General features: G+C 39.1%; 1 long non-coding RNA gene across 1 annotated transcript in view; it reads right to left on the reverse strand.

Moving 5' to 3' along the window:
* Nucleotides 1-993: 993 nt before the first annotated feature.
* The window catches only part of LOC120318419, a 26468-nt gene continuing 788 nt past the window's right edge, over nucleotides 994-26673 (reverse strand). The window contains exons 2-4 of the long non-coding RNA XR_005559496.1: nucleotides 11621-11737; nucleotides 2096-2187; nucleotides 994-1057 (exon numbers count right to left, since the gene is read on the reverse strand). This is a non-coding gene — a long non-coding RNA (uncharacterized LOC120318419). The remainder of the gene's footprint in view (nucleotides 1058-2095; nucleotides 2188-11620; nucleotides 11738-26673) is intronic.

Consider the following 26673-nt stretch of genomic DNA (forward strand, 5'->3'; position numbering starts at 1 on the left):
TCTGCCAGAGACCCTCAGATCTATCCCACCCTTGACACGAACGATGTAGAGCTGGCCACGCCCACCCAGTAGGCCACAAGCCTCCATCCATTCCCACTCAGTAGGTCGCACCCACCATGGCCACACCCACCCGGCCCCCTGAGGGCAACCGCTATGCTGATGAGACCCTCAATGAAATTGAGTTTGACACCCCTGACTTAGATTAATCTCTGTAAGGGACCCCTACCCTGACCTAGGTCATGCAACATGCCTCAATAGGATAGATAAACCAATATAAGTATGGGGCTATCAAGGCAGTTCTTGCTGACTGTGGAAGTGTGCATGGAGGCTTGCTATTATCAGATAGAAAAAGAAGAATGGAGAAAGAGAGAAAGAGAATAACAAAAAAGGAAAGAGGAAGAAATAAAAAGGGGGTATGGTTATTTAAGTTTATAATGGTGGCAAGGCAACCTATTTTTTTCCACTTTTTTGCAATTAACCACTGTCATCACACCTAGCCCCTAAAGACAGTAGTCGTTGATAATAGAAGTGATATACTGGATAGATATTTTTAAGGAAATGTAATAATGCTTCTAACTCCTTGAAGTGGCAGATGTACCATGTTGTGCACATCTTGGGCTGTATTTCAGAAAATGAGATGCAAAAAAGACTGTAGCTGTTGATTATTAGACATTAAATTATTTGCTTTTATCCAAGTTCTTTCTTGCTTGTGATCGGCTTATAATCACAAAACTGCCAATCTATCTGTGCCACTGTCAAAAGTGAGCATACTGTTCTTGACACACTCTAATTGCTTTTGACGATCAATCTGTTTGTACCAAAGATTGCAAGATCAGGGTGTTAATCAAGGATGATGCTGTGGTTGGCATACACTAATCACACATCAGAGTCGACTGCCAAATTTTCCTTACAGGAGTTAAGCAGCTACTAAATGAGCAAATTAATATTAAATTTAATATCACACTTACTTTCAGTTCTCATTAGCTAACACAGAACTTTGTTCTGCTTTGTCCATCATCTCCACGTTTCCAGCTTCCAATTGTTTCTGAGCCCAGATCTGAAATGACATTTAATGGGACATTGTAATTAATGTGTACATAAAAAAATAGCTGATAAGGAGGCTGGCAATGATCAGGAATGCAGTGGGTTAGAGACAGATCTTAATTCTTTTTGTGTGTTCATTTGACAAAGATCACTTTTTACAAGGTGCTATTAGTATTGAGAGATGAGGACAGCTTTGCTAAATCAGGGCAAACATTTATGGAGGCCATCAGTGGTAAATCACATTTTAAACATAACTGAGCAGAGGAACAACACTATTATCCTTATCATGTTCTTCAGAAAATAGCTCTGATTACCATAGGTCAGTGGTAGCAAACCTTTTTGAGACCGAGTGCCTAAACTGCAGCCTGAAATCTACTTATGCATCGCTGAGTGCCAGGGGCGTGGCCACCAAGTGGGCATGGCCATCAAGTGGGTGTGCTTATGGTGGTCATGGTACCATGGGTGGGCGTGGCCTGTGTGGGCGTGGCCACCTTGATGTTGCTTCTGGAGAGGGATGCCTGTGGGGGTCAGTCACGCAGGATTGGGGGACATCCAGGGGTTCTCTGGCGGGTGGGGCAGTGGGTAGGAGGCTCCTCCTGCAAGATGAGGTGAGGCAAGGGAGGGGGCAGGGGTGCCATTGCCATGGGGCAAGGCAAGGCGAGGCAGGGGCTGGGGTTGGTTGCAGACAAAGGGGGGCTCTGATGAGGAGGAGGTGGAAGAGGGTTTAAGCAAGCTTAGCAACTAGACTAGGGATCCCCCCAAACAAACGTGCTTCGTGGGTAATCTCAAAGCATGACAGAAGAGACCAAACCCTGCTGCAACAACCCACCAGATGGGAGGGGAATAAAAACCAAACAGCCACCTCCCCGGAGAGCTGCGCATGCACAGAGAGCGTGAAGCACTGCGCATGCACGAAGCGGAGGAGGGAAGCAGCTCAGCCCAGCAATGGCTCGCGTGCCACTAGGGATGGCTCCGCGTGCCGCCTGTGGCACGCATGCCATAGGTTCGCCACCACGGCCATAGGTCTTGCATCTTGAAATGAATGCCTTACCGTTACAACTAGAAATCTTGATACACTTTTTCTTCTATGTGTTTGTCCAGTTTCCATTGCAATTCATTTCAGTTGCTGATGATCATTACTCCCTGTAAAATTCCATAGAAAGCTTTGGGATATGTACACAATATTTTGTCCCTCTCCTGTCCAAACACGTATTTAGCTGAGAAAATTCAAGAGGAAAATATATATGTGCTTACAAAAGTATGTATTAAAGAGAATGAAAATAATTATGTATGTATTACAGGAATTTGTAAATCAACAGGCATGTTATTGCCCCAATAATTAAAAAAAAAAGATAATTTCATAGAATGAATAGAGGGCCTACTGAGATTTTCAACTTCTCTGCATATCCATAGCCTTACAATAACTGGAAGGTGAATATACCTTATCCATGAAAGCTTATTAACTTCTAATTTCTTTGCCTCATCCTCCATTTCCCTTTAGTCTAGACCAGGGGTAGGCAACCTTGGCTCTTTTATGACTCGTGGACTTCAACTCCCAGAATTCCTGAGCCAGCAGGAATTCTGGGAGTTGAAGTCCATGAGTCATAAAAGAGCCAAGGTTGCCTACCCCTGGTCTAGAAGAATCTTCTGGTCACATTTTGTACATGGATGGTATTGCATAAGACAACAACCACTTCCACATTGCTTGTGATGTTCCAATAAATTTCACTTGGAATGAATTTAATTCATTGCTTCTGCACATGGAGAGAGTCAGCCAAGCATCTGAGTTTTGTGGATTTAGTGTTGTCTTCAGGAATCTGGATGTCACTGGTGTTGTCTTAGCCTTGTTTTTTTTTTTGTCCATCATGAACAATTTGCCTATTGAGAATGGACTGCAATAAATAGAAGAATCAATTTGAGTAGGTGGGTTCCCCTGAATAGGGTAATTCTTCAGGGTCGTCTTAAGCTGTCCATCAAAATCTTGCTGTTACTTTTGAAATGATTACTTAGGATACAGTCCTAACCATCAATTCTTCCCTTCCTCTTCATTTCTTTATTTTTAAATGCTTGCTTCCATTTACACCCCATTACTTTTCTCCGATGTACTTAAATCACTTTTCTCCCAGTGCACCAAAGTATAAAAAAGGAAGAAAGAAAAGAAATGGTAACATAAAATGAAATTAAGCGCTAACAATGACAACTCTCTGACTCAGTCATTCTTACAGGATTATGCTGAAGATGCAGAGGATTTATGCCATTTGATTTGACAATTAATTAATTCAGCAGTGGGAAAATTTATAACACGAAGGTATTGTAAAAGTGTCTTTCCAGGACAGCTGAAAGAACCTTGGTTGTGGGATGATGGGGGAAAATGCAAATAGGAAAGGCAGAAGCTTTGCCTGTCATTCTTTTTCTCTACCCAAAGCGCTCAAGAGTCTTGATGCTCACTGAAAGACTGTTAGAATGAGAAATCCCCTTTGCTAATGCATACACCCTGACAACAAAATTATGTATAGTGAAGGCCAGAGTTTTCCCAGTTGCAATGTACGGCTGTGAAAGTTGGACCATAAGAAAGGCTGAGCACCAAAGAATTGAGGCCTTTGAACTATGGTGCTGGAGAAGACTCCTGCGAGTCCCCTGGACTGCAAGGCGATCAAACCAGTTAGCCCTAGAGGAGATCAACCCTGACTACTCTTAGGAAGGCCAGATCCTGAAGTTGAAACTCAAGTACTTTGGCCACCTAATGAGAAGGAAGGACTCACTGGAGAAGAGCCTAATGCTGGGAAAGATTGAGGGCAAGAGAAGAAGGGGATGACAGAGAATGAGGTGGCTGGATGAAGTCACTGAAGCAGTAGGCGTGAGCTTAAATGGACTCCAGAAGATGGTAGAGGACAGGCAGGCCTGGAAGAACGTTGTCTATGGAGTCACAATGGATTGGATACGACTTTGCAACTAACAACAACAGGAATCTATTGGTTTAAACTGGAAATAGTTCATTTATAATAGTTCTTATACCCCTGTCCTGTGTGTCTCAATAAATCTTGCTAAAGAAGACTATGAGGATCATGCATGGAAAAGACTTGCAGTCAGTTTAGAGAGCTGTGCAAGAAATTGACATGATGTTCCTAAGAACTGTTCCCCATTATTTGAATTGTCACTGGATTTTATCTACAAGTTAAGCCTGGGAGAGATAGATGGGGCTTGATAATGAGCTCTGCACTGCAATGGTGATGGGGTTCTTTTGGTGGAGGTAAAAAACTGAGAAGATTTGTTTTAAAGTTGTTTCTACTGCCTCAGTCAATACTTACAATCGCTGGAAGTCAAGAGGTCATTTAAAAAAGTGCTCCATTCATTTTGGTGAGAAACACTCCCTTCAAGATCTCACAGCCCTACTCAAACTAGATAGACCTTGAATGGCTCTTCATGCGTGTATTTCACCGGAGGTGAAAGAGGAGTAGAATAATCCTGCAATTGCTGAGTAAGGACTTCTTTAACTTTTCCTAGAAGTTGGGAGAAATGAGCTTCTCCTAGCAAAGGGACAGGTCAATAAAGATTTTACTTCTACATGTTTCTTTTCAGAGATTAAAACATTTTTTTTTTAAATTTAGCAAGGAGGCCAAAATTTAAAAAAATGTTCCATTAAATATACTATTCTCGGAAAATCAACTCTGAAACAAAGTTTAATGCACACCTATCAATATTTTTTTAAAAAAAAACAAGTATGATAGCACATTCACAACAGTTTGTTAATGAAAATAGATTCTATAATCATTATTATTTCACTGGCAATTGGGACAAGGAGACACAGAATATGCACAAAAGGGTTGCTATGTGTACCCATACAAATTATGAAAAGGTGAAGACCCCGACGCTTCAGAAAAGTGTGACAGAAGATTTAGTAGCCAGAAAATATAATTGATGATATAAGCAGATGTAGGAGAAGAACTGGCAGAACAGGGGGAGGAGTTAAAAGAGGGATCAGTCTAGAATCCTTTAGTAGCCACAAGCGAACTAAGCCCCATACCTCTTGAGTGCTGTTGCCCCTTATCTAAAAAGGTGTTGAGAATATTCCCATATATAGGCAAACAGTTTGTTGTTCATATAGACCTAGTGAAATAGGTCACAAAGAGTTGGAAGAATTAATTTATCAAAAATCTCTATTTATTTAAAGGTGAAGGTAATTAATATGATGGCAGTCTATTTGCAGTTCTTCCGTGTATACCTGCAATCATATTTAAATGGTTTAAACACTACTTGATGAACTACCCCTTCAGTTTTGAATAGCCATTATACAAATTAGCAGCACCAGACAAAATGGGTTTTGTGTCCATATGGAACAAGCTTCAGAGAGCTTAAAACAAGTGATAGACATTTTGGTTCGGGACATGTATAATTTTCAATGTGAATGACAATTCTTTGGGCATCCACCTCAGCTGCTCCAAGGTGACAAAGATGGCGGTGGGTGAGAAAAAAAAACAAGAAATACCTTCAACATGGTGAACATGTGATAAAGCAAAGAAATATTGGAGTAGGGTTCATATCTTAATACAGAAAATTCTTAAAGATAAAGATGAAACCAGAAATTTTTCTTCTGTCTATAATAGAAAAAGACAGGAAAAAAATTGGAACTTTGATCTTATATATGTCAACGGAAGCAAGAATATTGTATGCACAAAAATGGAAGGAGATTTTGATTCCCACTAAGAAGAAGGGCTGCAGAAGCTAATGGAGTTGGCAGAGATGGCTAAATTGACTATTTTGATTAAAGAAAAGAACACAAATATTTTTGTTTCCACATGGGGACTGTTTCTGGATTTTGTGCCTGAGGTGGAAAAAAATGAAACTTTGGTCTTGGGTTTTCCTGTTAGATTGATTTGTCATTATAGAAATGGCTAGTTTATACTATTTTGGAAAAGTAAAGGTGGAGTTTCTATGTTAATGCATTATTCTACTGCCACAGAGGAAGTCAGAAGTCAATGCTTTTTTCCCTCCCCCCTTCTCTTTCCCTTTTCCCTCCCCACTGGGCCCGACTATTTGTTTTTGCATTTTTGTATTTTACTTTTGTTGTTGTTGTTAGTTGCGAAGTCGTGTCCATCCCATTGTGACCCTGTGGACAACGTTCCTCCAGGCCAGGGGTGGGCAACCCAAAACACTCAAAGAGCCACTTGGACCCATTTCCTACTGAAAACAAAACACTGGGAGCCGAATATATATATCACATAAAGGTAAAAAAGGATATATGCAGTGTTATCTTCATTTTAGATGTCAAAAGGGTCTCTCTCTCTCTCTCTCTCTCTCTGCCTCTCTCTCCTCCTCTCTCTTTATGCCCTTGGTCTGCCAGTGCTCTTACCCCACTCTCTTTCTTTCTTTCTCTCTTTCTTTCCCCTCTCTCCCCTTCCCTCTCCCCCTCTCTCTCTTTCTCTCTCTCTTTCTCTCTCTCTATTTCTCCCCCCCTCTCTGCTCACCTGGCAAGCTGGCTTCAAGCTGTTCTCCAACAAACTCAGGGGTAGGCAACCTTGGCTCTTTTATGACTCATGGACTTCAACTCCCAGAATTCCTGAGTCAGCATAGCTGGGCTAGCTAGCTCTCTCCTGCCCTTCCTGCTTCCTGCAGAGACACAGCAAAGGGAGGAGCCCCACCCCAAAAGCTTTTCAGCTTGTCGGAGAACACCGTGAGTCCACTCTCTTTTACATACACACACAAACACAAACACACTCACAAACAAACACAGAGAGAGACAGAAACAGGGAGAGAAGCAGGGAAGTGCAAGTGCCTCTCTCTGTCTCTCTTTCTCTCTGCAAATGGCAGAGGAGGCTGGGAGCCACAGGGGAAGGCTCAAAGAGCCGCATGCGGCTCTGGAGCCGCAGGTTGCCCACCTGTGCTCCAGGCCTTCCTCATCTTCTGGAGTCCATTTAAGCTCACACCTGCTGCTTCAGTGACTCCATCCAGCCACCTCATTCTCTGTCATCCCCTTCTTCTGTTGCCCTCCATCTTTCCCAGCATTAGGCTCTTCTCCAGTGAGTCCTTCCTTCTCATTAGGTGGTCAAAGGACTTGAGTTTCAGTTTCAGGATCTGACCTTCTAAAGAGCAGTCGGGGTTGATCTCCTCTAGGACTGACTGGTTTGATCGCCTTGCAGTTCAGGGGACTTACAGGAGTCTTCTCCAGCACCATAGTTCAAAGGCCTCAATTCTGTATTTTACTTTATAATCTAATAAAATGTTATAAAAAGGTAAAGAAAGAAAGAAAAAAATAAGAAAAAAAGAAAGACAGACAGAAAGAGAAAGAAAGAAAGAAAGAAAGAAAGAAAGAAAGAAAGAAAGAAAGAAAGAAAGAAAGAAAGAAAGAAAGAAAAAGAAGTGCCTTCAGCTTAGATGCAAGATAGATGGAGGTTGGAGGCAATGGTAGGACCTGAAGATGTGAGAGGAAGATGTTTGTGGTGTCTACAAGAATGCGACTGACAGCAAAACACTTCTGAGAAGGAGATGCTTCTATTCCACCACCCCCCCCCACTTAAAAACACTTTTTAGCATTCTAAACTGTGTGCTATTGATTTTCATTCAGAAAGATTTGGATTTTGGCCCTATGATCTTAACTTCTTCTCATATTTTGGGGTGTTAACTGTGGAAATAATAGTACTTTGTTTCCTACCCCTATTTTGGGGCCATTGGCAATAAGGTCTTCGGGAAAGTGATTGAGAAAATCTCATTCTGTGCATAGAGGCATCAACTGAGTTGGGTGGACTATGCAACTTATTTATTTTTATTTCTAAAACTGTCTCTTTCCTGGACAGTATTTGATGCACATTCATTATAAAGGAAAACTCAAAACAGCATGTCCTGAAGTGCCTGTTGATCATTATTGCTTCTCTGTGGCTTGCTCTGTTTGCTTCCTGTCATCTACTGGCAAAGGAAGAAGACAGCATATTGTGAAAAATAAAGGAAAAAAAAGGTCAGAAAAATGCTAACTGTTTGTTTATGCTTCTAACTATTACATCTGTCATACGCAAGGTGGCTATTTACCACTCTTTATTTGTAGTTAGCACGCAGAATGCTCTCAACTATTCAGGTATGATCTTAGACAGGTGATGACCACAATTGAATATATTAAAATAAGATCATATCTGCATAATAAAACAACTTCACAGTGCCACGTCGTTTAAGGGAAGCAGTCACCCGTTTTTCACCTTATAATTTTGCAAAAAAACAAAAACCCTTACCTTTTCCTGCTAATGGTCTAATAAGGATGCAAATACCTGAATGATTCATTTCTTTTGGTTGGATCAGCTATATGTAAGACTGGCTTAACTTTAAAAAAAAATAATGGATGGAGTATGTGCCATGAAACCAGTGCTGGCTCTTAGATATTTTCACCTCAACAATGGGTCCCTAATTTGGCCTTTCAGCTCTTCCAATGCTGTGCTTATCATATTGTGAGTCCTTCCATCTTGCTGATGGATAAGATGTTGGTTTGACTTTCTGGTGAGGGTGGAGTAACAGTGGAGATAAGCTAACGGTCTCCTCCCCAGTGTTGCTTTTCAGAAGGAAGTGTGCCACCGAGTGAATGGATTTCCAATATGTATGCATGCGTGTTTCTTTTGAAATAAGGAATCACCCTGATTTAGCCAACGGGGAATTTATATTACTTTTAATTATGACTGAGGAACTGAAGGAGGTCCAAAACCACACCATCATCACCATATCACCACCAAGGAAGTCCCAAAGTTGCTTTTCCAAAAGGCAATGAGACTTTCTTGGGTTTTTTTTTTCCCCCTTGAAAACATTTCACTTCTCATCCAAGTTCTGAAAAAAGATTCTGGGATTGAGGTAGATGAAAAATTGCCATTAAGAGAAATGATAAAGTACTTTTGAATTATATTTTAATTAAAAGGAGTGATGTTTAGCAAGCATTAACTACCCTATATGCCGGCATACAAGGCGAACCGGCGTATAAGACGACCCCTGTCTTTGTCGCCGAGCCGCATGCCTAAAATGTCGCCTTATACGCTGGAAACTACCAGTATTTCTGGCGTATAAGACGACTCAGGGTATAAGATGTCTCCCGTCTTTGGTGCTGATTTTAGCGCTTGCGGAAGTCGCCTTATATGCCGGCATATATGGTAATATTATAAACTGGCTGAATGTGATAACCTATGTGCAATTCTATGAAGAAACATTTTTACAAGAGGTGCCAACCAAAAGTCAAAAATGGTGTAGGGGAGTGTGGTTTTCTGCACATTGTATAAACTTCCCTTTTTCCTATGTGTGTGGTCTCAGGACATAAACTTCTCTCTTTTAGTGTGTTAAAGGTAGATAAGAAGTCATCCATTAGGTTAAGCGTGGGCGGCAAGCTGTATAAGAATGACACCCTGGAAATAACCTGGGGTTCAGAATTTGTCGTATGAATACTCTGAACCTTTGCACAAATAAAACCTGTTTTCTCCAAACCTTCATGGTCTTGTCTTCTGATGTAAGTATCATGGTTTTTGCACTACAGGATGAGAAGGGAAATGTTTTCAAGGGAAAAAAAAAACAAGAAAGTCCCATTGTCTTTTGGAAAAAATATGTTGACCAGATTTGTCAGCACATAAAGTATAATGAAAGAGTCAGCGAACCAACCCAACAACTTCTAAGATTCATCAAGTCTACTGATTATTCCCTCCAGCTAAACATTTCTTTAAAAAACCAGCTATCACCACGTTTCAACAGATTTTGAAAATCTTTAGAGGAAGCTTGAGACCTTAAAAATGCAAGTTGCCTTGAAGGCCATCCTTTCAGACTGTGAAAAGGAACTAGAAAGGGATAGAAGGGAGAAATATATATAAAGAAAACCTGTGGATAATCAGACAGAGGCACAATAAATTGGCCAGAAGTTATCCATGTTTCTGTCTACTTGTTATCGCTTCTGGAGGGTGAAAATTAAATTTCTCAAGACCAAGCTTCCAGTTTAGGCTAAATCTAAACCCATTTTGAATTAGATAATAATAATAGTAATAATAACAACAACAACAACAACAACAACAACACACCAGACTTAACAATTGTCGATAAGAAAGACAAAAAAGTCTGGATAGTGGACGTGGCAGTGCCCGGAGACAACAGAATAGACGAGAAAGAACTGGAGAAGATAACAAAATACAAAGACCTACAAATAGAAATAGAAAGACTGTGGCAAAAGCAAGCAAGGATAGTACCAATAGTCATAGGTGCCTTGGGTGCAATCCCAAAACCACTGGAGCACCACTTGAACACCATTGGCTTTGACAAATTCGCTATTAGTCAATTGCAAAAGGCGGCCTTACTAGTAACTGCTTCCATCCTGCGACGATATCTGTAATACCATCAAACATCCACATCTGCCTATCCCAGGTCCTGGGTAAGGACTCGATAGGTAGACAAAATGCCAAATCCAGTCTGAACATCTGGCTGACTGTGCGATGATCCAAATAATAATAATAATAAAGTTGGAAGGGACCTTGGAGGTCATCTAGTCCAACCCCTTGCTCAGGCAGGAAACCCTATACCATTTCAGACAAATGGCTGTCCAGTCTCTTCTTAAAAACTTCCAGTGTTGGAGCATTCACCGCTTCTGGACACAGGTTGTTCCACTGGTTAATTGTTCTCACTGTCAGGAAGTTTCTCCTTATTTCTAGGTTGCTTCTCTCCTTGATGAGTTTCCATCCATTGCTTCTCGTCCTGCCTTCAGGGGCTTTGGAGAATAGCTTGACTCCCTCTTCTTTGGGGCAGACCCTGAGATACTGAAGTACTGCTATCATGTCCCCCCTCGTTCTTCTCTTCATTAAACTAGACATACCCAATTCCAGCAACCGTTCCTTGTATGTTTTAGCCCCCAGTCCCCTCATCATCTTTGTTGCTCTTCTCTGTACTCTTTCTAGAGTCTCAACATGTTTTTTACATCATGGTGACCAAAACTGGATGCAGTATTCCAAATGTGGCCTTACCAAGGTATTGTAAAGTAGTATTAATACTTCACGTGATCTTGATTCTATCCCTCTGTTAATGCAGCCTAGCACTGTGTTGGCTTTGTTGGCAGCTGCAGCACATGGCTGGCTCATATCGAAGTGATTGTCCACCAGGACTCCGAGGTCCCTCTCACAGTTACTACTATTGAGCAAGGTACCCCCTATACTATATTTGTACAGTTGGTTTTTCTTGCCTAAATGTAGAACCTTACTTTTTCACCATTGACTTTCATTTTGTTAGATAGCACCCAGTGTTCAAGTCTGTCCAGATCCTCCTGTATCCTAAGCCTGTCTTCTGGAGCGTTGGCTATTCCTGCCAGCTTGGTGTCATCTGCAAATTTGATGAGTTCCCCATCTATCCCCTCGTCCAAATCGTTGATTGGGCCAAAGGTTGTTCTTTAACCGCAACACACTTAGCCTTTCCTTGACCCAGGAAAACACACACACACACAGGTAGTCCTCGACCTATGACAGTTCAGAGTTACGAGCCTGAAAAAAGTGACAACTGGTCCTCGCATGTACAACCATCCCAGCATCCCCACAATCACATGACCCAACTTCAGACACTTCACATAACTGCCATGTACTTATGACACCTTTGCAGCATCTTGAGGTCACGGGACACCATTTGCGATCTTCCTAGCAGACTTTTGACAACCAAAATCGATGGGAAAAGTCGGATTTGCTTAATGACCGAGTGATTCACGTAACACCTGTGAGGAAAAAAAAAAGAATCATAAAATCTGACATGACTCACATAACCAACCATTTTGCTTAGCAACAGAAATTCTAGTTCCAACTGAGGTCCCAAAATGAGGACTACCTGTACTTAAGAATGGAGTGAAGCAGGAATTCTCTGCTTGCTTCGTCTCTCAGTTACATATTACAGTTTAACTGCTTTGCATCCACATTAATAACTCCCTTCCTTGTAACTCTTTAATTTCCCCCCCCCAAGCATCTTTCTTTCTAGCCCATAGGAATATTAATTGCCATTTCATTAGACTTGTTGGAAAGGGGACACTGGGAATTTACAATAGCAATTTCTAATTACACTTTAAAGTTAATCAGAGACGGAAGCAAAAAGAAGAAAAAAATGCTGAAAACTTACTCCCCTCCTAATTAGCATTATACCAGCAATAACCTTTCCCACATGGGTCCCGAATAAACGTTGCCATTTGAGGAAATTAAAGCTTTCTTGATTGCGCAATCTATCTAGATTTAATGCTTCCATTTTGTATTGCTTTTTCATATAGCAAACGTTTTAGCAAGAAAATAAAATATGGATCGGCATATGCCATTGTATAGTGTTTACCAAAGGTCGGGTCCAATTTTCAAAATATCTGTAAATCTGCAAGTGCGAGAATGGAATTTGAGGTTATAATTTACATCTCCTTCCACTTAATTGGTGAATGTTCTCTAAATTCCAGAAGATGGATACATCCCTTCATTGTAACTCCTTCCCATCACCAATAATGAGTATTATGGTGGGAAAGATGAAAGGGAAAGTTGATGTGGCATACTCATTGTGGGTGAGAGTGTCTAAGAGGAGACAAGAAATAACTAAATGTATCCATTATAAATCCATCCACTGCTGGAGCTCCTGAAAGATGTGAAAAGAGGAGAGATTCTTCTTCCATCTGTAACTGATTTTCTTTCAGAGTAATACAACAATGAACTTCACCCTCCCGCTGGCTGGGGAATTCTGGGAATTAAAGTTGACGCATCTTAAACATTGCAAAGGTTGAGAAATGCTGCATTGGAGTTTATTTACCCTTGCAAATTCATGATTTGCAATAATATTGGCTGTTGGCTTATGATGATCAGTATTATATTTAGGACATCACTTTCATACTATACTGAGTATTGCGAGCCCAATGTAATGTTTCTCAGTGATAAATCTCACTGACCCATGTCCTACAAAGATACATAAAGAAACACCCATCTTTGGACGACATTGTCTTGTCCAGCAATTGAACATGAAAAAATGTCTACTGAATATGATCAAATTTATGGAGTAATAAAACAGGACAGTTTCCTTATGAGACTCATATATACTGAAGAGAGATAACTCTGTATATTTAAGCCATTCAAATTATTCTATTCTATTCTATTCTATTCTATTCTATTCTGTTCTGTTCTGTTCTGTTCTGTTCTATTTCTACTCTACTCTACTCTACTCCACTCCACTCCACTCCACTCCACTCCACTCCACTCCACTCCACTCCATTATATAATTCTATTCTATTCTATTTGGGGGTTAGAGTAAAAGGCAGCTGATGTAGCACCACTTACTCTGTTTTGGTGGGGCACACTGCTATACTCTAGTTCAGAAAAGGAAATAAAAATTGTCCATCCCTCATTAGAAACCATAAGAAATCATAAAGTGGTGGGATTCAGCCAGTTCGCACCACTTTGGCAGAACCGGTAGCTATTTTTTTGTTGCCCAGGCCCAGAATGGACTTCCGGAAGCGGCATCCACACAGAGAACCGGATGTTCTCCTATTTGAATCTCACCACTGAAATTATCTAACAATTTAGCAGCAATAAGGGGCTTCCATCACCTCCCACCCTACCCCATCCCTGCTCTTAATCGTATCTAGGTGTTTCAGATCTTTCTACCTAAAGCAACCTTTCTATAATGAGCCAATCTCACACCCTATTATTACCTGCCAAACAGAAATGGATAAATCTATTAAGTCCTGCTCTGTCTGTTTTATTATCACGATAACCTCAGATGACCTGTAAACATCAGATCTTTTTGTGCGTAGCAATCTCCTCTTCATCCAGCAGCCAGTCCCTTCTCCCCCAGAAAACTCTCCATGATTGGGTTAATTGTTTTTAAATCTCTGTTTAATTACTCATTAATAACACAATTCCTCACCCATCCTTTTCCTCAGATGTGTATGCATGAGTGCCCAAAGAGGCACAGTGCAGCTGATACAGATTACTGAATCGGCGTTTATTTTGATTTCCTGGAATTCTTCAGATGCATTATTTACCCTAAAACCTTTCGACTCATTTCATATTCTCTCTGGAAAAGGTCAGCCATAATATCAAATTGTAGAGAATCTTTGCCAACGTTCTAAAAATTCTCCTGTCATTTATTTCCTTCCCTTATGTTTTTCTGGTGCTGGATCCCAGAAGTTGAATTTTGAGTTGATGCAGGCAGTAATTTTGAACATTAATCATCATTTATGTGTTCCCTATTTTTTTTTTTTCTTTCTTTCTCTCTGTGCTATATAGGACATTCTCCTATCTGATCCTTAAGAATAAAGATTGTTCTGCTTTTGCATTTTGTTTCAAATTGAATCAGTTTATTATGGCGATGGGGGCAAGATATAATAAAGTAATAGTAAAACTGTTACATAAACACACATATGTATATGAAAAAAGGTTTATAAAAAGACCTAACATGATTAAGGACATATACAGTAAAATGTAACAGAATAAATATAGTATTATAAGAAATGATGTGTGGTTTTTTTAAAAAAAAAACCAGTTTTATTAGTTTTTTCATTTTACAAACAAGTGCTTAAGAATCAACGTGGTGGCAGGGCAATCAATTGTCCAAAAACAAAGTCATACTTATAAAATTCAGATTACATCATTAAAAAAAACCCTCTCCATTCCCTCTAGTAACATAGTATATTCAAGTTAATGTATTTCAATACAGATAAGTCAATCAAAACAATCATCAATAACTTTTCATCTAAATAAATCCAAATCCTGTATTAAGCTTTACTATTTCAGTTGCTATATTCCATATTTCTAATCTAAATACATAATTAACACTTCGGGTGTCTCTCCATTCCCTTTTTCCTTAACATATACAATAAACATTTATTAATATCATTTCTTCTTTTTTCTTATTCTTCTTCCATTACAAAATAACTATCATTTCTAATAAAAAAATATTAGTTCAAAAAAGAAAAGAGAAAAAAAACTTGTTAGAAAAAGAAGTAGTGGTGTGTAAATAAATATCCAGACTTAATTAATGGGGCAAAATATTGTACAAATAGTAGCACAAAACCGGATGATTTGGGAAGATATTTTTGAGTTCTTGTCTGAAAAAAAAAAAGGAACAAGAAGTAGAAATTACACTCACTATCCAGTAACTTCTTCAACGTGACATAGATTAATTGTCTACAATTCTTATATAGGGAGCAGCATAACAACACTTCAGTTCAGAGTTTCAACTGAACCATCGCCACATGGACGTAACCAAAGATATATAGGAGAACCCTTAAAACATCCAAAAAGGACTGTTGAGGGCAATGCATCCGACCTGGCTGAAATCAACTGTACATTTTATTTCCATCAAATTTCTTTTAATACTCAACCCCATAATGAATATATCTCCCAGGCTGATACTGGGGCTTGCTGGCTAGGCATCTTTACTTTCAAAAACCCACTAAATCCTTCCAGGTGGATATGTAGATGAGTGAGTGCGGTGGTGGGGAAAGGATAGAATAGATGATGGATAGATAGAAATAGGTAGGTAGGTAGGTAGGTAAATAGGTAATACTCAGCAAAGCCCAACTTTATTTTTTAAACTTTAGAACTATTTCAATATTTTCAGGATGGAAAGATACTGACAACATCTGTTGACAGCATCCTGTCATACAGCGTCACAGTCTGGTTTGGAAGCATCCCTGCTTCAGAGAGGAAGGCGGTGCAGAGAGTGGTGAGGATGGCCGAAAAGATCATTGGCAGCTCCCTCCCTCCCATCCAGGACATAGCACAGAAGCGTTGCTTGAGCAGGGTCTGTAAGATCATCTGGGACACTACACATCCTCTTCACAACCTGTTTTCCTTGTTACCTTCTGGGAGAAGGGGGCTTTGTGGTATCCACAGCAGAACATACAGATTCAGCCATAGTTTTATTCCACACAGCATTAATTTTGTGAACTCTCAAGCTTCCTCCTTCCATTATATATTCAAGATGGACAGTGTTTAATATTTGCTAGGTATATGTAGGGGTGTGGGTCTATACATACGTTGTTCATAGTATGCTTAGGTATGTGTCATGTATGTGTTTCACTTTGAGAGCGGGCAACTAAATTTCATTTTTGATGTGTGCCGTTGTGCCCACAGTAAAAAAAGACAATAAAGGTTATCTTATCTTATCTTATCTTATCTTATCTTATCTTATCTTACCTTACCTTACCTTACCTTACCTTACCTTACCTTACCTTACCTTACCTTATCTTAGTCTGGGAAATTTCACTTCATGCAAGGCTACTACATCACTACAGGAAGCTCTGTACCTCAAATGCATTGAACCCAGAAGAAGGGTACACTTTTAATATAAAAGGAGAGCGGATATGTTTTTCAGATAAAAATGATACTATGTTTACTATCCATGTATTTATCAACATGACTTCCAGCCCACCTTCCACGTTAATCATAACATCCCAGAGTGAGTCCCCTTAAATATAACAATTGAAAAGAAAATAAGTAAGCATCACTTGAAAATAAATTGCCAGTATCTTTCCCACAGTTGGTAGTAATAGCGTAAAAGGGCGCAAAAGTTCATTTGAGCTTCTGTTTTCATGTAGGATGAAGGGAAGAAGTCCAGCTTCCACACCACCTATGGTTGTCTAGTAATCCAAAGTAGGAAAGCCCAAAAAATCTAGTTGTCTTCAACTGAAGATCACCCATATTAAAGATATGCACAAAATAGAAAGTGTTTTGCTTTCATGGAACCACACATTTCTGTTTGGAACATAACAAGAAGATTGTGTGCGTGTGCTCCATACAAACAAAATTCAATAAGGCTCAAATGTTTTTGTTCCGATCTTGAACCCAAGTCTTGGAAAGAACATATTTTCTTTTAAGTTTGGATTGTTCAAGGAACTTGTTTACCTATGTCCAGGTGGGTTTTTCAGAGGTGCTCCAGAAGCCTCTTCTGATGCTTCATCTCCTGGAGATCTTCTAAGCTCAGGGCTCTTCCAGGATGTATATGAAAGGCTGCAGAGGTGCAATCCAATTTAAGACCACAGCCACTTCTTCATTCCAAGCAGCAACTAGGTTTTTGAATATATATCAATAGAAAGCTCATCAGAACCCCAGGAAGAGTCCCAAATTCCCTCTGAAATATCTCAGGGCACCCAGGGAGGACCAACAAATGAGGTCTGATGTCCAATTGCCAGCATTCTAAGACAAAGCAAGATCTAACCTGTGACATCTCCTGTGCATAACAGCCATGGGGGTCATGAATTCTTGAATTGCCTCTGACTCCATGCCCAGAGAACATTTCCAAGACCTCATGATACTCTACTGCTGACATGGCCACAGCTTTCTGGAGCTCAGGTGGAAAGCCACTTTTTTTACAAAGGAGGCTGGGGTAGTAGCAGAAGAATAACAGAACTGAAAGGGAACTTGGAGATCTTCCAGTCCAAACCCCTACTCAAGCAGGAAACCCTATACCATTTCAGACAAATGCTTGTCCAATCTCTTCTTAAAAACCTCCAGTGATGGAGCATTCACAACCTCTGGAGGCAAGTTGTTCCAACTGATTAATTGTCCTCACGGTCAGGAAATTTCTCCTTAGTTCTAGGTTGCTTCTCTCCTTGATTAGTTTCCATCCATGGCTTCTTGTCCTGCCTTCAGGTGCTTTGGAGAATAGGATGACCCCCTCTTCTGATCCTTTCTGATCCCCAAAGTCCTCAAAGTCCAGTTATCTTACAAGACGGTATCCTTAGTCTCTGGGTTGATAATAGCCATTCCCCTACCCTTGCCCTGGGATTTCAGCTGAAGTCACATCCCAGATCTGGCTAGGCATATCTCAAGAGGAGAAAGCATCTCTCTTTCCATCTCCATTCCCAGTCAGATCATCTTAATGCACAGATGACTCTTCAACCATCTTGGAGGATACTTGTATAGAAGACACATTATCATTCCATTTCAGTACTATATTTTTAATGAGAGCCAGTTTGACATAGTGATTAAAGATCCTGGCTTAGAAGCTGGGCGAGGGTGGTCGTAGTCTCGCCGTAAGCAAGAAAGGCAACTGGGTGACCCTGAGTCAGCACTCTCTCCATGCTTTGGGAAGGAGTCCTTGCAAATCACCTGGAAATGTTTCCTCAAAGACTGGATAAACATGTCCGCGTCATTGCTAGCAGTTGAGCCAGCCTCAAGGGGAAAAAAAAAACAACAACCCCAGGAATACATGATTCTTTTATTCTTTACACAGATCAACTTTATTTAGATTAAAGGAAAAACATTTTCTGCTTTCAGGTATATTAATCTCGCTCTGTGCATACATGGCTGTCGTTCTTTTTCTGACAGATGTCTTCCATCTTCCCACCCTGTTCCTTCTGTACTTAAAATATTTTTTTTTTTCCCTGCGTCCGCCAGGTTCCTTATAATTAATTGTGATTAAAGTTAAACAATATGCAACCTGATCTATAGGGACTAATTAATTAGCACTTGATTTATGAAGTTGATAGAGGATTAAGCTGCTGCAGCAGCAGAAAGTGGCTTACTGTACATATTAATGCATTTAACTTGACAAACTTTTTAAAGTGCTTATGACATGTCTTCATAATTGTAAGTGATTCAGGCTTACAGTTATAAACAATGTATTATGGGCCTCATTCCTCTTCCTCTTACCCTCCCCCTCCCCCCCTCCTCTTTTTGCCCAGAACTAAGAACATTTGGCAGTAAAGTTGCTCTCTCTGTTTGTTATATATTGAGTATGAATAAAGTTGTGTTAATCCCTGCTAAAGTGAAACTAACTTAACTCCAATTGCTTGTGAAGCTAAAATGAAACTAACCTTTAGATCAGGGCTTTTCAACCCATGGTATGGGTACCACCTGTGGTACATTGGCCCTTGGCAGGTGGTACACGACCATCCTAGAAAAATGGTAGTAGGGGAGGGGAATGAGCTGAACCGGTGGCAGCACTGCACAAGCCTGAGCAAGAGATGGCTGGAGCTGCAGGGCTGTCAGGGCTCAGCGGAAGCGCCAGGATCAGTGCTGCTTTCCAGTTGATTGGCGCTTCTTCGGGGCTGTCAGGGCTCAGCGGAAATGCCAGGATCAGCGCCAGGCTCCAGCTGGAGCTCGGCGCTGATCCTGGCACTTCTGCTGAGCCCAGAAGAAGCGCCGATCAGCTGGAATGTTGCAGCATCTCCAGGGTCTTGTGATATACGTTCAGATGCTTGGCAACTGATTCATATTTATGACGATCACAGTGTCTCAGGGTCATGTGAAGTGACCAAAACCTGCTGCAATCACCCAGCAGACAGGAGAAATAAAAACCAAACACCTCCCCACCCCACCCCTCTGCCAATCCTCAACAGAAATGCTCACAACAATGAAAACCTCGGACAGGAGGAAGAGTGCCGCCGGGTGGGCAGGCAGGTGTCTTGCTCGGCTGTGGCTTGGGGGGCACTTTTTTCAGTGCCATTGTAACTTTGAACAGTCACTAAGTGAACCATTGTAAGTCGAGGACTACCTGTACATTTTCACTTTTTTTCTTTTTTGGGGGGGTGTCATCGCGTTTTTGACACCTTGCTAGGTGACTGGTGGTCCTCGGATATTGCCATATCCTAAAAGTGGTACAATAGATGAAAAGGTTGAAAAGCTCTGCTTTAGATGATCCTAACTGTTAACGCCAACTGTTTTGGAGGGAAACTTTGAACATTCATATTTGGCCGGGCTTTTTCGAGTATTGTGATTGGTTTAAAGCTTTGTGGGCTCAGAGTATAAATTACAGGCAACTGGCTGCAGTTCTCCAGTTGTAGTTTGAGTCAATAAATAATGTTGTAATTATGCTGATCTGCTCCTTGCCTATTGAAGCCCACTTCTCAATACTGTTACTCAAGTAGAGCAAGGGTTTTCAGTCACCCACAGGTAGATTTTAATATTATAATTTACATACTTGATCCAATACAGCTATTCATTTCTAGAATATGTAAAGTAATATAAGTCTTGGTAATAAACTGGTGCTGGTCTTAAGCAGGCTACTCAGGGAGAGAAAAATAAAATCTGGAAAGGTCAAATCGTGTTCATTAGGGTATTAATTTAGTTTGGTAAGAAAAGGCTGAATGTCTTGGAAATACATGTGTTCTCTTTAAAATTCTTGAAATAGGTCAGAAGATGGTCTTAAAAATATGTCCTTTTCAGCTGGGAGGGCACCAATGGTGATCATGTAAATACATACCGGTTGCCAAGTGCCTGAATTTTGAATTTTTTATTATTTTTAATCACGTGACCATGAAAATGTCCAGTCATAAGTCACTTTTCTTCAGCACGGTGGTAATTTCAAACAATCACTATATAAAAGATCGTAAGTGGAGGACGCCTGCCCCAGTTCAGTCTATTTGCATCTACAACAGCAAAGCTTTCCAGTCTTTAAGCTAGTTATGAGTTTGTGCTGTTATGAGTTCATAAGAATAAGGCTTTAGGTTGTAGGTGTGCCTTTTAGACCATTAAAAAAAATATCCATTGTTTGGAAATAATTTCTAGGCTAGCAAAAACATGCTGGAAATGTAAAAAAGTACATGGAACATATTATCATTTATGGTGGACATGCCCAGTTGCAAAAAAATACTGGACTACAATAAGAAAATGGATCGAAGAAATAATAGACCAACCCGTAGACTGGAAACCAGAGATCTTTTTGTTGGGTATTTTAAACAGGAAATATAGTAAAGAAATATGGTACTTAATTTTAGATATAATAACGGCGGCAAGAATAGCAAACGCACAGGGCTGGAAAAGTGAGAATATACCATCAGAGGAAGAAGTGATAAGAAAAATCCTGGACTGTGCTGAGATGGACAAATTAACAAAAGAGATAAAAGAAAAGGAAGACACAGAGTACTATATAACATGGAACAAGTGGTACGACTGGTTGGAGACTAGAAATAATAGAGGAGAATAAATATGGAAAGGTCAAAAGTGAAAATATGTGTATAATAATGTATAATAATAATAATATGAATTATTCTTAGTAAGAAGTAGAATATGAAGGAAGAAAAATGTAAATAAGAAACAATGGGGCAATAAGGACAAATATTCTAAAGAAAAATAAGGAGGGAAATGTAAATAATAGAAGATTACCGTTACGTAATCGCTGTTAAAAAAAGGGGGGGAGAGGAGTATATGTGTGTATATGTGTGTTATGTTTTGCTTTGTTTTGTTTTGTTGGTTAAAAATAAAATAAAAAAAAATTAAAAAAAAATTCTAGGCTAGCAAAAGCCTAATGCTAGATTAAATGTATCATGTTGGCATGAACTACACAACAACACAGATAGCATCTGATTTTCTGATGAGGTAGAAGATTTATTGTAGATTAACTTGTCTTAAAATTCTCAGAGAGGGCAAGACATGTGGAAGGATGCTACAAAGGTTGTAATTGTGAAAAATAGTCCTTCAGCACCATTTAACTTTGGTCACTGAATGAATTGTTGTAAGTCGAGCACTAACTGTACATTGCGTGAAGATGATGGGACAGATTGTCTCAATATATCATTTAAAATCAAAAGAGGAACACCAAATTAATTAGCTTGGGATAGGTACAGGAGAGGCTTCGAGGTCACATTAATTTTCTTATTTCCTTCCATGCCAATTGAGCACATAGGTATCTTGCACTGTACTATTTTAATCAGTAGATACAAGTGCTTTGAGGAGAGCGCTTTGTTGTCAAATATAGCTTGCAAATACTAGAAATAATCTCCCTTAATTTAGTCTTTTGTACCTATCATCAAGGAATGCCATCTATGTATAGAGTAAGTCTGAAATTACATTTTGATAGGACAGGTTAATCACATTTTCCCCAAGCTTTCAAACCCCCCTGGGCTATCTCTGCAAAATTAATGTCATAATTTTAAAAGAAAAATATAGCACCACTAGCTGCGCTCATAAATTGAGAAGGTACTATACATGCACAATTACACTTCATTCGTAACAAGCAAGTGATGTACCATTAATTGGATCCATATTTACAGATAAGCAGCACATAAAAGTGACGAGATCCATGTCTTTAGAGAAAATAGAATATGAATGCTAGAAAGCATGCATCATTTTACTAATGTGATCCATCCTACAGAAACTCAATAGAAATATGCCCAATGGGCAACAGCTGTGGGCAATATGGTGTTTGGGGTTTCTTTTATGACAGCTGTAATTTCACACTGTTGTGTACATAATGATAAAGATACTATCAAACATTACCTGCCTATTCCTGGTCCTCAGGGAAGACTCAATAAATGGACCAAAAAAACGCCAACTCTAATCTAAACATCTGGCTGGCTGTGTGACCAAACGTAACAGTAATAATACTTTTCAACCTAACCTTGAGTTAACCACAAACTTCTATTTTCTAGAGAAAAAAATGTTCTTGTTCTTTGGATTGGATCCATCTTTGCAGGCAGGAGCCCTGTCAAGTGACTTGGCTGTGTCCCTTTTGATCTTTTTGTGAAACAAATAATGTCTCGCGTTTTCTTTCCCAGGTTTAATCCTAATTAACTGGGTCTTGCAGTGAAGTGTTGAAGTGTTCCTTTCACTGAATCAGCAAGGCGGGGTATGCAGCACAATAATATATTCACTCTTCTCTTCTCCAGCCCAGATAATTATTTCCATTTCTTAAGTCTACATAAATTCTATGAATTTATTGTATGACTGATATGTCTTTATTCCCCCCGCCCCCAGTAGGAAGAGAATAGGAAAAAAGACAAAATGCTACTGTGATCCCAGACTCCACTATCTGACCTTTAGTTCCTCTTGGCATTATTGCGATATCAGTCCTATCATTCATAGTAGCTACTTTTAGATACCAAATACATTTTCTTTCCTATTATTTTAAATCAGCATATAACCTGTATTGATCTTCAACATCTTGTTGTTGTTAGTTGCGAAGTCGTGTCCGACCCATCGTGACCCCATGCACAATGTTCCTCCAGGCCTTCCTGCCTTCTGCCATCTTCTGGAGTCCATTTAAGCTCACGCCTACTGCTTCAGTGACTCCATCCAGCTACCTCATTCTCTGTCGTCCCCTTCTTCTCTTGCCCTCCATCTTTCCCAGCATCAGGCTCTTCTCCAGTGAGTCCTTCCTTCTCATTAAGTGGCCAAAGTACTTGAGTTTCAACTTCAGGATCTGGGCTTCTAAAGAGCAGTCGGGGTTGATCTCCTCTAGGACTGACCGGTTTGATCGCCTTGCAGTCCAGGGGACTCGCAGGAGTCTTCTCCAGCACCATAGTTCAAAGGCCTCCAGCCTTTCTTTTTTTTATTGAAAGTTTTTTAAATTTTACAAAACAAATCCCCTCCCCAAACCCCCCCACCCTCCCATAGCCTTCCCCACCTCCCCAAACCTCCCAAACCCTCCCCCAACCTTCCCAGGGCTGAGTACAGGCTTAATTAAAATTTTTCAGAAAAAGAAAAGAAAAACTTAAAACACATATAAATCCTAAACAAATCTAAATACATCAAATTAAATAGGTTATCTTCTGTAAAAAATAATAATTGCAATCATTAAACACATTATAATATACTCTAAACATTTTCTAATATCATACTTATATTATTATCCATCATTCTGTATAAACTCCCTCCAAAACACAAATTTAAACATTACTTTCTTTGAATATCTATACCTACAATTTAAAATCTAATCTCTCCCTCTTTCTTTATCCTAAAACACAAAAATAAACATATAAACCTTCATTATACCATTAAAACTAAATACTCTTTGAATACTTAAACTAAATGCTTAAACTTAAACTTCTTATCTAAAATTTTCATACAATCTCCATAATCTTCTATAAAAAAAAACTTAAAAGACATATAAATCCTAAACAAATCTAAGTACATTTAATTAAACAAGTTATCTTCTCTTAAAAATAATAATAATAATAATAAAAACCCCAATCATTAAACACATTATAATATACTCTGGACCTTTTCATATCATACTTATGTTATTATCCATCATTCTTTATAAACTCCCTCCAAAACACAAATTTAAACATTACTACATTAAAATTCCCTTATACACATTTAAATCTTTATCAATAACAAATTCCATCCACAATAAACACATTCCTTATCAGAAACACATTCCTAATCAATGTCTCTTGTCCATAAACCTCAAAAGAAGTGCTTTAAAAACTGCCCTTAAAGGTAACTCCAAAAAGTTTGTAAATCTTGCTTCTCCCTCAGAGTCAGTACTCTTTTGAATACTTAAACTAAGTACTTAAACTTAATAATCTTCTCTCCAATAACCAATTCCATCCACGGTAAACACATTCCTTATCAGTCTTTCTTATCTATAAACCTCGAAAGAAGTGCTTTGAAATCTGCCCTTAAAGGTAGCTCCAAAAAGTTTATAAATCCTGCTTCTCCCACAGACTCAGGAACCAATACTTGTGAAGCTTCCTTCAACTCCTTCTTCTGTTGCTCTTTTTCTTTATGATCATATGTTGCACGAGTTGTCCTCTGCTCCTTCTTCTCGACTTGTTGAGGCCCCTCGAACTGAGGTTTCCCATTTTTCATTAATATAAGCTCTTCAGACTGCAATTCTACCCTTGAAGGTTGCTCCAAAAAATTTATAAATCCTACTTCTCCCGCAGATTCAGAGACCAATAATTGTGAGGCTTCCTTAACCTTCTTTTGTTGCTCCTTTTCTTTACAGTTATATGTTGCACAAGTTATCCTCTGCTCCTCCATATCAACTTGTTGAGGCCCTTCAAACTGAGATTTCCCAATTTTCATAAGTATAGGTTCTTCAAACTGCAATTCTACCTTCTTTTCTTCAAAAGCTTTAAACTTAATGGATGGCGATGAACATACCCCCAGGACCGAAGTATAAAAGTCTTTTGCTTGAGAAACAGTATTAAGTCTATAACATGTCCCCAGGTAACTCACCACCATTCCAATCGGAACATCCCATCTGAACAAAATTCGTCTCTTTTTAAGTTCATCTGCTAAAAAAGCAAACTCCTTTCTTCTTCTTAAAATTTTAGATGGGATCTCCTTTAGAATTATAACATCTTGTGAAGCAATTTGAAACCTCTTCTTATAAAAAGCTTGTATAATTTCGTTGCGCAGGGATCTTTTTCCAAAGTAAATTACCACATCTCTTGGCAAATTCTTTTGCGCTGCCACTACAGAGTTAACTCTAAATGATTTTTCAATTTCACTAAGTATTTCCTCTTTTTCTTTATTCAAAATCACAGCAAAGTCCTTTGCAACCATCTCTCTCAGATTTCCTTGCACAGACTCTGCCAGGCTTCTAATTCTTAAGGCATATTCCATTTGTCTATATTGAAGCATAAGAATCTCATTTTCCATTTCTTTTTCCATGCTTTCAAATTTTCCCTCCCTCAATTCCACTTTTTCTATTACCTCTTCTACACGAGAGTTCAGCTTTTCAAGAACAGAGGTAACTCCTTTTAGGGCCAAAACTATCTCTTGCCTCAAAATCTTATTATTTTCCTCTAAAATCTCTTTCATTTCTCCCCTAATTTGAGACATAACATTTTCCATCATATCTTGCAAATCCTTCACAATTATTGGCTGTACCAAAGAAGAGGGTGAAGCTATTGATTTAGGTTGTTGTGCTGATGTTGACACCGAAGAAGAAACCACCTTAGGAGCTGTAGGAATTGCTGGACACTTTGGAGCCATCTTTAAAAAAAAAATCTTTACTCCTTCTTAAAAATTACAAAAAATAAGCAAAAGAAAAAGAGAAATTAACTCCAAAAAAATTCAAAAAATCCTTCAAAAGGATATCATTATAATAAAAAGAAAGGAGTTAAAAAAAAGAAAAGGGAAAAAAAATAATTAAATAGAAAAAAGAATCCATTCCATTTTAAAAAAAAAATACAAAAAACGAAACAAAGAAGTTAAACAAAAATAATAATGCTTCTAAAATCCACCAAAAAAATTCAAGAAATCCTTCAAAAGGAGATCATTATAACAAAAAGATATTGAACGCTTTGGAGCCATCTTAGAAAAATCTTTACTCCTTCTTAAAAGTTACTAAAATTAAACAAAAGAAAAAGAGAGATTAACTCCAAAAAATCAAAAAATCCTTCAAAAGGAGATCATTATAATAAAAAGAAAGGAGTTAAAAAAAGAAAAGGAAAGAAGAAAAAAGTAATTAAATAGAAAAAATCCATTCCATTTTTTTAAAAGTACAAAAAGCAAAACAAAGAAGTCTAAAATCCAAACCCAACATCAAAATCAAATCCACATTCCGTTCCAATCATTAAAAAAAGGAAAAGGATAAAAAAAAACACCAAAAAGCCTGCCGATCACCATTCTACCTTCCCCCCCCCAAAAAAAACCCGAAAAGCTTGCCGATCGCCATTTTACTTTCCCTTTCAACAAAAGGAAAAAAATAAAAAGAGAGAATATAAAAGTAAAAATAAATCTTTAAACTTAAAATCCAAGTAAAATCAAAGAAAGCAAAAGCTAAATCCTCTACTCAGCTCTGTCCGCCTCTAAAAAAAACTCACCAGCTAACTTTAATCACGGAGGTGGTTGCAGCGGCTTGTTTTGTCCCTAGGGACAAAAGCAGCTGGGAAGCAGAGACAGTCTGAACTCGGTGGGAGCACTCCTCTCACCCCCCCAAAAAAGCCTTGGGGGTGCATGAGAGTGGCTCTACCACTATTCAGACAACCCTCTTCCCCCCCCCCTTTGC

This window comes from Crotalus tigris, unplaced genomic scaffold, assembly GCF_016545835.1.
Source record: "Crotalus tigris isolate CLP2741 ecotype Arizona unplaced genomic scaffold, ASM1654583v1 scf7180000017598.18339901613:2243638, whole genome shotgun sequence".
Taxonomy (NCBI): domain Eukaryota; kingdom Metazoa; phylum Chordata; class Lepidosauria; order Squamata; family Viperidae; genus Crotalus; species Crotalus tigris.